Raw genomic sequence first — 11,398 nt, 5'->3', positions numbered from 1 at the left:
GACGGATATTGTCTCATTTATTTCGTGAGTGAAAATTATAATCAACATGTTAAAGTAATATTTGAAGAGTGATACTTTCGTTTGGATGGAAACCTTGGGCTAGGTTTGTACGCAGACCTATCATGGTATTTTAAACACCTTTATTAATGTATGTTTATCAACAGATGCCGATAGATAAAATTTGCAGACATTATTAATTTATCAATCAATTATATTGGCGACTATTAAGCGATTGAAAAGAGTGGGGGAAAGTTTCATGCCAGTTCTACCTAGATAAGATCTTTAGTTTTTTAAATCGTGATGTTCATCTAAATAATATTTATTGAATAAATTTTGTTTCAATATCATTTTTGCAGTAGATACACAACAAATTTTCATTCCACTGTAACTTGCAATCAGAAATATTGTTACGCGACCTGAATACTTTCAGAAACCCCCACTTACCTGCTTACCATCTCTGATAAGAAACCAGATCTAAACGCTGCATACTCCAATGTTCGGGATTTGCATTCCGCAAATGAAGACGCTTAAGTAGGGTGACAAAAAATCTTCTAAATTTCAGATTTTTGGTCTTTTATTTTAAAAAAGTTCTTATGACCACTCGAGCGTTGATCTAGTTACGTATAAAAATGCATTTAGGCTAGGCACGTTTCCGCTTGTTCGATTTTTCATAAGAGCCTAAGCACTCAAAATAATTTTAATTGCCATAGACAATAAATAGAAGATCTGATTGCTATGTCGAGTGCGTTCAATTGTACTTCGCGGAGCCTGTATTTAGAAGATATTTTGATGTAACCTAGCCTAATCAGGGTAATAGACATTTCAAAACATAAAATAATGTCTTTTACTTAATTTTAAGTCATAAAAGAACTGTCTTATACCTAGAACTCATGTGATAGATACAGCACTATTAAATTTTTATTGTTGTGTGTGAAGCACTATTCAAGTTTTATAGTTTTGTGTTAAGCACTATTAAATTTTTAAAGTTGTGTGTTAAGCGCTATTTAATATTATAACGTTTAAATCTATTTAATTTATACAAAACGACTTTATAATTTTTCTTGTATCTACTGAAATCCCAGTTCTTCTCAAAAATATTCACAAAATCATCAACGCCTGGTTACCCTGGTGCGTGGGATATTTTTTATTCAGTTTATGTTGGGAACACCACAGCAGATCCGGTTCAAGTTGGTCGTAATAAGATTTGATTTAAACGGATCCTTTTGGAGAGTATTGACCTAATAAAAACATTTGTAGGCTGTATTGTTTATGTTTTGCTTAGATAGATATTATCTGATGTTAATGTAACTGGTGTAATGTTTCGATTCGTGGAACTTAACCGTTAACCTTTGATCTTACATATAACTTTGAATAATATCAGGGATCTAGTCTTTTAATTTATTGACATAAGTTGCAGCTTGTATAATATAATTAAATTTTAAACGTTTCCCATAGTTAGTAGATTTATATATTTTATAGATAACTAGCAGACTCGGCTAAGCGTTGCTGTGGCTAAGGTTTTTGTTATATTACATAGTAGTAAACTATTCAAGGGAAACGGCAGGAGAATTTATGTGAAAGGTAGATAGCTTATGTGAAATGTTGGTACTTTTAACACAGCGCTATCTGTTAGAATTTTATCAAATAATAAACAAATATTTGCAATAAACTAATATTGCGGGTATAAATTGAGATCTAAGCTATCAAATCTATATTTTTATCAAACTGCACACGGTGTGCAAATTTGATTGATTCGGTAATTTAGGAGTCCATCGCGGACAAACATCGTGACACTTTATTTTTATATATGTATTAAGATAACAAACGCTTGACTATTACAGATGGCAGTCATATCATTATTTGACCTTCGACAAAAAATATTATTTAATATTAAATAGGTATTATTATTTATTAGGCTGGGTATGTTAAAACTATATATTATCTCATAAGTAGAAAAACAATATTCACGTAATTAATAACCATTAAGGTTATGTCAAGCAAATTTTGAATTTCAAACCGTTTCCAAGATTTTACCATAAATATGTGTTTTTCCTTATTATTGGCGCCTAACTAAAGATAATATAATGTCAATATGTTGGAATGTGGACGGGTTCGTCATCGAGATATTTTTTTAAGTTCTATTTTGAGCGGTAAGTTGATTATTCAAAAGGCGTAAACCGTTGCGTATTTTTACATTCTCATTTATTTTTAGAAAAGTATTTTATTTACATAATATTATTTTTTTATGTAATGGGAGGCAAACAGGCAGGATGCTCACCAGATGTTAAGTGATACCGCCGCCCATAGACACTTCAATGCCAGAAGGCTCGCAAGTGCGTTGCCGGCCTTTCAAGAATTGGTACGCTCTTTTCTTGAAGGGCTCTATTAGTCGAATTGGTTTGGAAATAATAAGATCATCTTTAAAATTACTACTATTTATAAACATTTAAAATATACTGAACCGTCCGATACTAGGAATATTTGTTAACTTTCTATTCTAATTTTAGTTAGTGATTCTAGTGTTACATGTCATTTCGCTTTTTGTTAATTTTTATGCATTTCTTGTATCAGTGGGTGTTTCTTTATTTAGTTTTTCCATACTAGGAACTCTCTTTTTATGGATAACTCGCCCGTTGCCCATAATGTTACTTATGTAATCTTAATATGAATGTTTACAGTAACGAAGCGAAAATAAGTAAATTAAGACTGCGATTGTAACTTTATTGCCAGTTCTTCTCTTCCGTTCTACGCCCTTGATTTGAGAACTGGCAGTAAATGTAAAATAAAGTATTTAATGTGAATTTCTTTTTTTGACGTTCATAAGTGTACAATGAATAAATAATAGCTATATGATTGAATAATTTTTAACTTTGACTATGCGATATTAATGAAAAACTATATAAGCTCAAAATTATTCTTGTTGTTTTTTTAGTAAACTTTAAATGTGAAAACGTATACTTAACAGCAAGCTATTACAACACAAAGGTTCACATGGACCAAAATGTATAAATTTGTTTAAATTTTTTATTTATCAATTTTTAATTATTATACTATATAGGTTAATAATATTGTAAACACTGTATAATTGTGTTTTGAACGCAATTGTTCCTTGTCAAAATCTAATTAACTTAGAACTTGATTAAGTCGTTAAACACGCCAAACGTCTATAGTTATATATATTGCGTATTAATTTGATTATGATCAGTCGATTGCGAATACGGAAATCGGTACTGAAACTTGATATAACGGAAACCATGGTTAAATACAGGTTCTCTTAGTAGTTAGACATTGCTAAAACTATAGTAGAATTATAGTATTGTCTTTTACTTAGAATTAGTAGGTCAAAAAAGAAAGATGATGAGGACGAATGGTATATATATACCAAAACGGTATTTTTATTGGAAGCTCATTATATTAAGTGTTACCGCCCAGGATTACTCTCAATGGTAAATACCTCGGAAATTCCTTGCTGGCCTTTTAAGAATTGTTGTTAAGTCGAATTGCTTTGGATAAATATAAAGAGAGGCATAACGTTTCGTTTGATTGTACACGACAATTAAAGGTGACATGAAACGAATAATCGATATCGGGTTTTGAACTCAACATACTTGAGAATAACACAATTTTTCACAAATTAATTAATCGCCTCAAATATATTTATAATATATTAATTTGGAATGTTTACAAAACCAAATATAATCAACAAAACCGGTAAAGTAGTAAAAATTTCGTTTCAATTTCTCCAAATCAAAACAAAAAACCTGATTTCATTTAATCTCATCGAAACCGCTTTGAAGGATATCACAAAAATTCAAATCGAGCCCTCGGCGTCACAGCGACCATTATAATGTCAAAGCCACAGCGAAATGTAAACAAAATACCAATATAATAATTTCCAATTCCGATTCTAAATCGGAATTCGAATAAATCGTCTCAACCGATTTGGGTATCCCATAAACATATAAAAAAGTGGCGCCAACATTCCAATGCTACGTAAACACATATGTTGTTTTCGATCTTATTATCAGACGAATTAACTCGACATCCTTCCATTTATGTTTTTTTCCTATTCTTAGTTTCTTGTAACTTTGACCTTTAAATGTTTTTGATTTCTTCTACGTAGTCCTCATTAATGAAGATTGTGCCAGTCTTGAACGCTACCTGACACTTTTGTTTCACGCTATCCTCCGCTTGTCTCAGGCATTAGGGACGTTGAGACCCATAATTGTCTTGTTTTTCGGTTTAACCCAGACTTTTCCTACCCTCATTCCATACCATTACCAGTTTGTCGAGGCTATCCGGTTCTCTCCATGGCCAAAGTAGCCAAGCATCCGTTTCTAAATGATTGTTGACAGTCTTTTGTTAATCTTTAGTTAAAACTTCTTTTTTAATCCTGCTGCATAAATTGACCACGGCTCTAATCCGCAAGAAATATGGTATATAATAAATATGGTATTAATAATATGTAAAATATTAAAACTCTGAATAGCTCTTTGATATAACTTACTTTGTTTTATCTATGGCAATTATCAATTCGTAGTTGTAACAACTTATATAGTAAAACAATCTCACTGGATCTCCAAAGATTTCCACTAAATAGACGAATTTTACGCGTGGTACTACAAAATGGCCACACGACAATTTGTTTGTACCATATGTAGATAGTATCAATGTGAAATTTAATTTACGTGAACTAAGGATAGTTCACGTTAATTAAATTTCACATTGATATTAGTTATGACTATTAACGCACAGAAATCTTTGGAGTAGTCAGGTTGCTCCGTGAAGCTTACGAAGTCAAAAGTCAAAAGTCAAAATTTATTTATTCATATAGGTAACATAAATAACTTATATTTCGATAATGTACCATGTGAAGGTCGATTAAGTTTACACTTGACATAGCTTATGTTTAGAAAAACTGTCAATAAATTTGTTGTTTATGATTGCCATCATTTTTTTTACCAGACTTCGACAAGGTTAATAATAATTATAAATGATAATCTAATTAAGCTTGTGAGAGTACTTTATTTTTTAAGGTATATTTCCAGCACTATCCTGAAAACAAAAATCAAATCGAGATGATTTTTTTAAATTTAAATATCAGAACCGTATACCTGGTTGGTATACAAGGAGGAAAGAAGTAGTAGATTATAATAATATAGATTTAAATGATCTATCAACCAATATTCAAATTTATAATTAGTCAGTAAGAATGCGTCATGCTTTCATTGCAAAATTAAGTTCTAAACATGACAAAGTAAGCACAGATTAACAAAACAGTTTTAATGACTTATCAATGTATTGAATTACACCTACACTTATGATACTACGCTCATTAATGAGTAGACCACAGATTCGATGTGTTTGCGATGTTTCAGGTAACCATGGAAACGGTACTATTGTTAGTACACGACTCCGGTTTCGCAGGTTACCACAATTATCGTACAGAATATCATAATGAGGTAATTTCAATTATCGATGGTACACTATTACTGTCAAACATCCTTTCTATAACTTCCTAAACGATAAAGCCATTTCAAATATTATAGTCACGTATCACATTGTTTTCGCGCCCGCTGCAAGCATATAATCACTGCAATGACGCCATACGAAACGCCCCAAATGGGGCCGCAAAGGATAAAAACGACTTCTCAGCCTTTGTCACTGAGGACTATCTCGTCAGTTAGTGCTTGCAGAATGGTCAAGGATTCATTTGAGACCGAGAACTGTTTTCCATCCTTCGTATATATAACTGGGCGAAAACGGGAGGCGGCTCATCTGGTGTTAAGTATACTGCCCATGGACACTCATCGTTAGAATGCTTGCGAGTGCGTTGCCGACTTTTTGTGAATTGCAAATCTGATTTCTTGAAGGACCCTAATTTGAATTGCTTCGAAAAAAGTTCAGTGGACATCTGGTTCTATATGCGTGGCAAAATCTTCCATAAACAATTCTCAGTTGTGGAACCAAGTGATACGGGTGGTATAGTCCATCTTCATGAACATAGTAATTTTTTCATAGATACGATAGTTTTCATCCATAATAATTAACAAAAGAAAACTTTACAGCCATGGTAAGATGTCTTCGTTGTGAACACTGGGCCACGTTTTAAATTAAACCCGTAAAAGTACATAAGTCCTGCCTTCTGTCATGACAAAAAAATGGAATAGTCCGATTTTACTAATCTCGAATATTTCAATTGATTCTTCACCGTTTTGCGGGCATTGCAATTTCTTTGAAGCTTCCCATTGTGAGATTTTTAAATTCTTCCGTATCTGGGTAACCCCTTACTAATACCAAATCGTGGTTAGTTTTAAAGACTCCCATAACACTTATATGCTAACGTTACAATTTGAAAAAAAATACAATGGATTCTCGTTAATTCGAAACTTCAGGGACTCTTTAAATATTACGAATTATATAGTGTTCAAGTGGTTCAAAATTTGTGAGAGAAAATAAATAAAACTTCGAATTATGAAGTTTTGATCAATTATAATTTATTAACTGCTATTCTATAAAAATGTCAAGTTTAGAGATGTATTCGTGTATATATTCATAAAGTGAATCAATTAGTCTTTCGAAAGAATATACTGGTTTGCTTCAGAGCACATTGCTGCTCAGACCTCTAAATAGTTCTAAATAGTAATCTCAATTTATATTTAGTTATTAAAGGTTCATTAATTATAAACAAAGTATTTTTAATACGTTATGTTTCTTATTTAACTTGACTTTATACTGTATAGTGTTGTCCTAGTGACTTTAGTGTTTGACTCTCAATCCTGAGGTCGTAGGTTCAATCTCATGCTGTACATTTATGGATAAGTCCATGCTAAAAGTAATGAGTATTTAACACTCGCTCCAGGGAAGACATCGATCGGAAACCAATGTCTTTATTTATGAGAAAACATATGTTTACGAAATAGATGAACTCCTCACAAATAAATCATTTAAAAATAGTAATTATTGAAGATACGGATTAAAACGTAAATAATAACCTTTAACAGTGAAACAGTTACCACAGTGAAAGATATTTGCATCCTCGAAAGTGGATTTAACAGGAAAATTTACATTTTAATTTTTAAATTCATTCTTCGTATTTGACAAAAGAACTAAAAGTGAGTGAACTAGAAAAGTGTGTTGCAAGTGACATATAAGTAAGAAATTCTATGTAAGACACTTGGAACTTTTATGTGGACTCGTTGTGAAAAAAAGTGCGTCCGTAACCTGCAGCAAGTAAAGCAAACAATCATTATTTTCACACGTCATACGTTAAAAGAATAATATACAAGTAATTCAAAGTCTTAAATATTGGTCGTGTGGCAGCGCCGGCGTTACGCATACTGAAGAGATACGTCTTTGACGATCTGAGTTCAATTCCAGTCGCCGGGTAAAATATAGTTTTTTAGTTTTTTTTTTTTTCTTCCTGATAAAACAAGTATTGGATTAATGGATTGCAACAAATGCCACAAGAAGATAGTTAATTTTTTATATTTAAAGTGTTGCAGAGTACATTGTAATAAAAGCTTTCATATTGAATGCATCAAAGTTAGCAAAGAAAAATTGGTTTTAATGAATCAGCACGAGAAAGATATTTAGAAATGTCCAGACTGTTTGTGCAAGGTCTCAAAAGGCGATCGGTATATAAGTGAGGCGAGTCAGGATCCTATGTCACCAAATAAGGCAAGTCAACGAATAATTGAAGCTTTAATCCAAAAGTACCATAGTATTTTGCTAAAAGAGGTGCAGGAATTCCGTCAGGAAATGAATAGTCGTTTTGAAGAGCAAGGAAAGCAATATAAGGCACTTCAGGAAAGATTTGACAAGTCTGAAAGAGAATTAAAAGAATTGCGTAAAAGTATCATTCAGGAGAAGACCTTAGAAGTGAATACACTACAGGTCCGCGAATTGAAACAAAATGTAAATTCCCTTAAAAGCTGTTCTTTGGACAAGAGCCCGATAGTCGGAACACTATGTGAGATAAGTACTTCGCCGGTGGTATCGTTTGCGAACGCCGCTAAACAGAACCCGAACCAAATAAAAAACAATAAGTTGAAGCAAAGTGCTTTCACAAATAAGGTACCTGAAGATGTAGCAGAATTAAATAAAGAGCAAGAATTGGAAACCCATGTTGAAAAGGAGAACAGTGGCGATAAGATAAAGGAAAGAGTTGGAAAATATCAACGTGGAAAATATCCCAGTTGTGAAGTAAAAAAAGGAGGTAGAAGTGATGTAGTGGAGATCTGTGGAGCTGAGCGGAAAAAGTTTCTGCATGTGTGGCGCTTAAACAAAGATACAAGTGTGGAATATATGGCAAGGAGGTGTCTATAAGAGTCGAAAAAATTAATCATAAAAAAGAAAAGGATTACGCATCATTCATTATTGGGGTACCAGAATGTGAATATGAGTTATTATGTAAACCGGATAATTGGCCGATAAATGTTGAATATTGTGACTGGGTGTGGTTTCGGAGATCATCTAACAAACCAAAAGGATGGAAGTAGACATATTAAGATATGTTACCAAAATGTGAGGGGTCTTAGAACCAAGTTAAAGGAATTTTATATGAGTGTCTCATCTATCTCTGTAGATTTGTTTGCAGTTACAGAAACGGGATGTAATGAATCTATAGCTGACGCTGAGTTAGTCCCTCCTGGATATACGGTATTGCGATGTGATCGCGCGGATGGGCGCAAGCATGGTGGCGTATGTCTTGTGGCTTCCCCGCGCCTGGAACTGCGTCACATAATTTTACCCTCTGATTTGCAAATTGAATCTCGCCCCTTCGAAATAGTTTGTGCAACTGTCTATTTGAAAAATAGATTTATGTTTCTGTTATGTATTGTTTATACTCCTCCAAATACGCATGATGAAGAATACTTTTTATTACTCAAAACAATTGAAGAATTTTGTTGCAAGTATGATGATGTATTAGTAATTGGTGACTTTAATTTATATTCATGCTCAAATAATGTAAATACTTATTTTTGGAATTACTTTAGTAACTATTGTGAATTCAGTCAGTGTAATAATATAGGGAATGTTAATGGTCGTTTATTAGATTTGGTATTAAGCTAAGGTAAAGGAATGCAAAGTGTTGGGGTGTGCGAGACGGATGAACCTTTGGTATCTGTAGACGTCCAGCATCCTCCGCTTCTTGTGTGTGTGTGCCCACGCGTTGCGTCAGTTCTGTCAAGGAATGACCCGGCTATAACACACGAGCGCTTGTTACAATGGAATTTCAAGAAAGCCGATTTTAGTTCGTTGTATTCCAAGGTTAGAGAAGTGGATTGGTCTGATGTGTACTCGTCAGATTTAAATCAGAGTCTCAATTGCTTCTATTATAAGTTGAACTCTGTACTTGAGGAATGTGTGCCAAAAAAATCCAGGAACCTACGATGCTCAAGGTATTTATATCCAAAATGGTATACAAGGGAAGTCATTAAAAGAATTAAACAAAAAGCCACGCTGCATAAGAGATACAAAGTTACTAAATCCCCAGGAGATTACGAAAAGTTTAGCCGGTGCAGAGCTGAAGTTAAGAAATTAATTGCATTGGCTCTTGAAAATTATACTAAGTCTGTTGAATCAAATATCATTGAAGATCCCAAGTCATTCTGGAGGTTTATTAATGGTAACAGAGTCAACAGAGAACCATCGGGTATTATTGAGAACGGAGAGGTGTTACCCCCTGATGATAGTGTTAGAGCATTTGCCAAGTATTTTAGCTCTGTTTATGCTACACAAAAGCCAAAGCTTGACGTCAGCGCAGCTGTTGCGGCAGCGGGTTGTTCAAACGGGGCTGCACGAGTTCATGTTGGGAGCTTACAATTGAGCGATGTACAGGAGGCACTTAAGCTACTTAAACCAAAAAAGGCAGCTGGCCCGGATGGTATACCGCCTTATATATTACGAGATTGTGCCGTTGTACTTGCTGAACCACTGCTCCACATTTATAACCTATGTCTCAAAGCAGCAACATTTCCCACATGTTGGAAAACCAGTCGGGTGATCCCAATTCCTAAAGTAAGATGCCATGATAAAGTAGAACAGCATAGACCGATAGCTATTTTGTCATGTCCGGCGAAAGTATTGGAAGCGGCACTTCAAAAATGCATATTTAATCAAGTGAGTTCCCAACTATCGGAAGCGCAACACGGGTTTCGGCCTATGAGGAGTACCACTAGTAACCTCTTGAATTATATGGCTAATATTAGCCCAGCTGTGGACAGTGGAAAACAGGTAGACGCTGCTTATTTTGATATCAAAAAAGCGTTCGACCTGGTCGATAATGACGTGCTTTTGCAGAAGTTTGCACATATAGGATTCACTCCACACTTATTAAACTTTATGGCCAGTTCTATGGAAGATCGAACGCAATACGTGGATTACGCGGGGTGTAGGTCAGAGGCCTACTTTACGAGATCAGGCGTGACACAAGGCAGCAATTTGGGACCGTTAGAATTTCTGATAATGCTGAATGACCTACCGAAAGTTGTCAAGAATGCAAAGTGCTTGCTCTTCGCTGATGATCTCAAACTGTACATGCCTATAGAGAGTATAGATGACTGCATTCGGCTGCAGGAAGACATTGATCGAGTGGTTAACTGGAGCAGGAGAAATAGATTGGAGTTTAATTTGGCAAAATGTAAAGTGATATCTTTTTCAAGGGCACGGTTAATCACTCGGTACAATTATACCATTAGTGGGCTAACCTTGGCGCAAGTCTCAGAGGTCAAGGATTTGGGAGTTTATTTTGATACGAATCTTGGTTTCGCGCGACATGTAGAGATGGTATGCAAAAAGGCGTACAGAAATCTGGGGTTCGTATTAAGAACAGCTTGTGGCCTTGAAAACATCGGTGCGATCAAAATCTTATACAACGCGCTAGTGAGAAGTCACTTGGAGTGCAACGCAATGGTGTGGGCCCCATATGAGGCTAAATACAGTCTCATGTTAGAGCGAGTACAAAATAAATTCACTCGCTACCTCTACAAGAGACTGTATGGAGTGTATCCCTTGTATCCGCTTATGTACCCGACCCTGTTTGTTCTGGGTATGGTGGGGTATGACCAGCTACGCCTCAGAAGAGAGGTAGCTGTGACCGTTTATATATTTAAAATACTTACGGGTCGGGTGCATAATCCGGATATAATGGAGAGACTGGGTCTACGGGTACCAAGTAGAAACCTGAGGCTTACGTCCAAGCTTTTGGATGTACCGCGCGCACATTCCAACTTGGTTAGCAAAGCGCCACTCACGCGAGCAATACAGATCATTAACAAAATTTCCATTGAGGTGGACCTATTTGTTTGTACGCTGGCTGAGTTCACAAGAGTTGCTTGCTATATTGTTAGTTATAAGGTTTAGGAATTTTAGTTTAATTAGTTTAATTTTTTAA

This window comes from Pieris rapae, chromosome 19 (genome assembly GCF_905147795.1).
Source record: "Pieris rapae chromosome 19, ilPieRapa1.1, whole genome shotgun sequence".
NCBI lineage: Eukaryota > Metazoa > Arthropoda > Insecta > Lepidoptera > Pieridae > Pieris > Pieris rapae.
The sequence above is the reverse complement of the archived record's forward strand: the minus strand, read 5'-3'. Positions refer to the sequence as shown.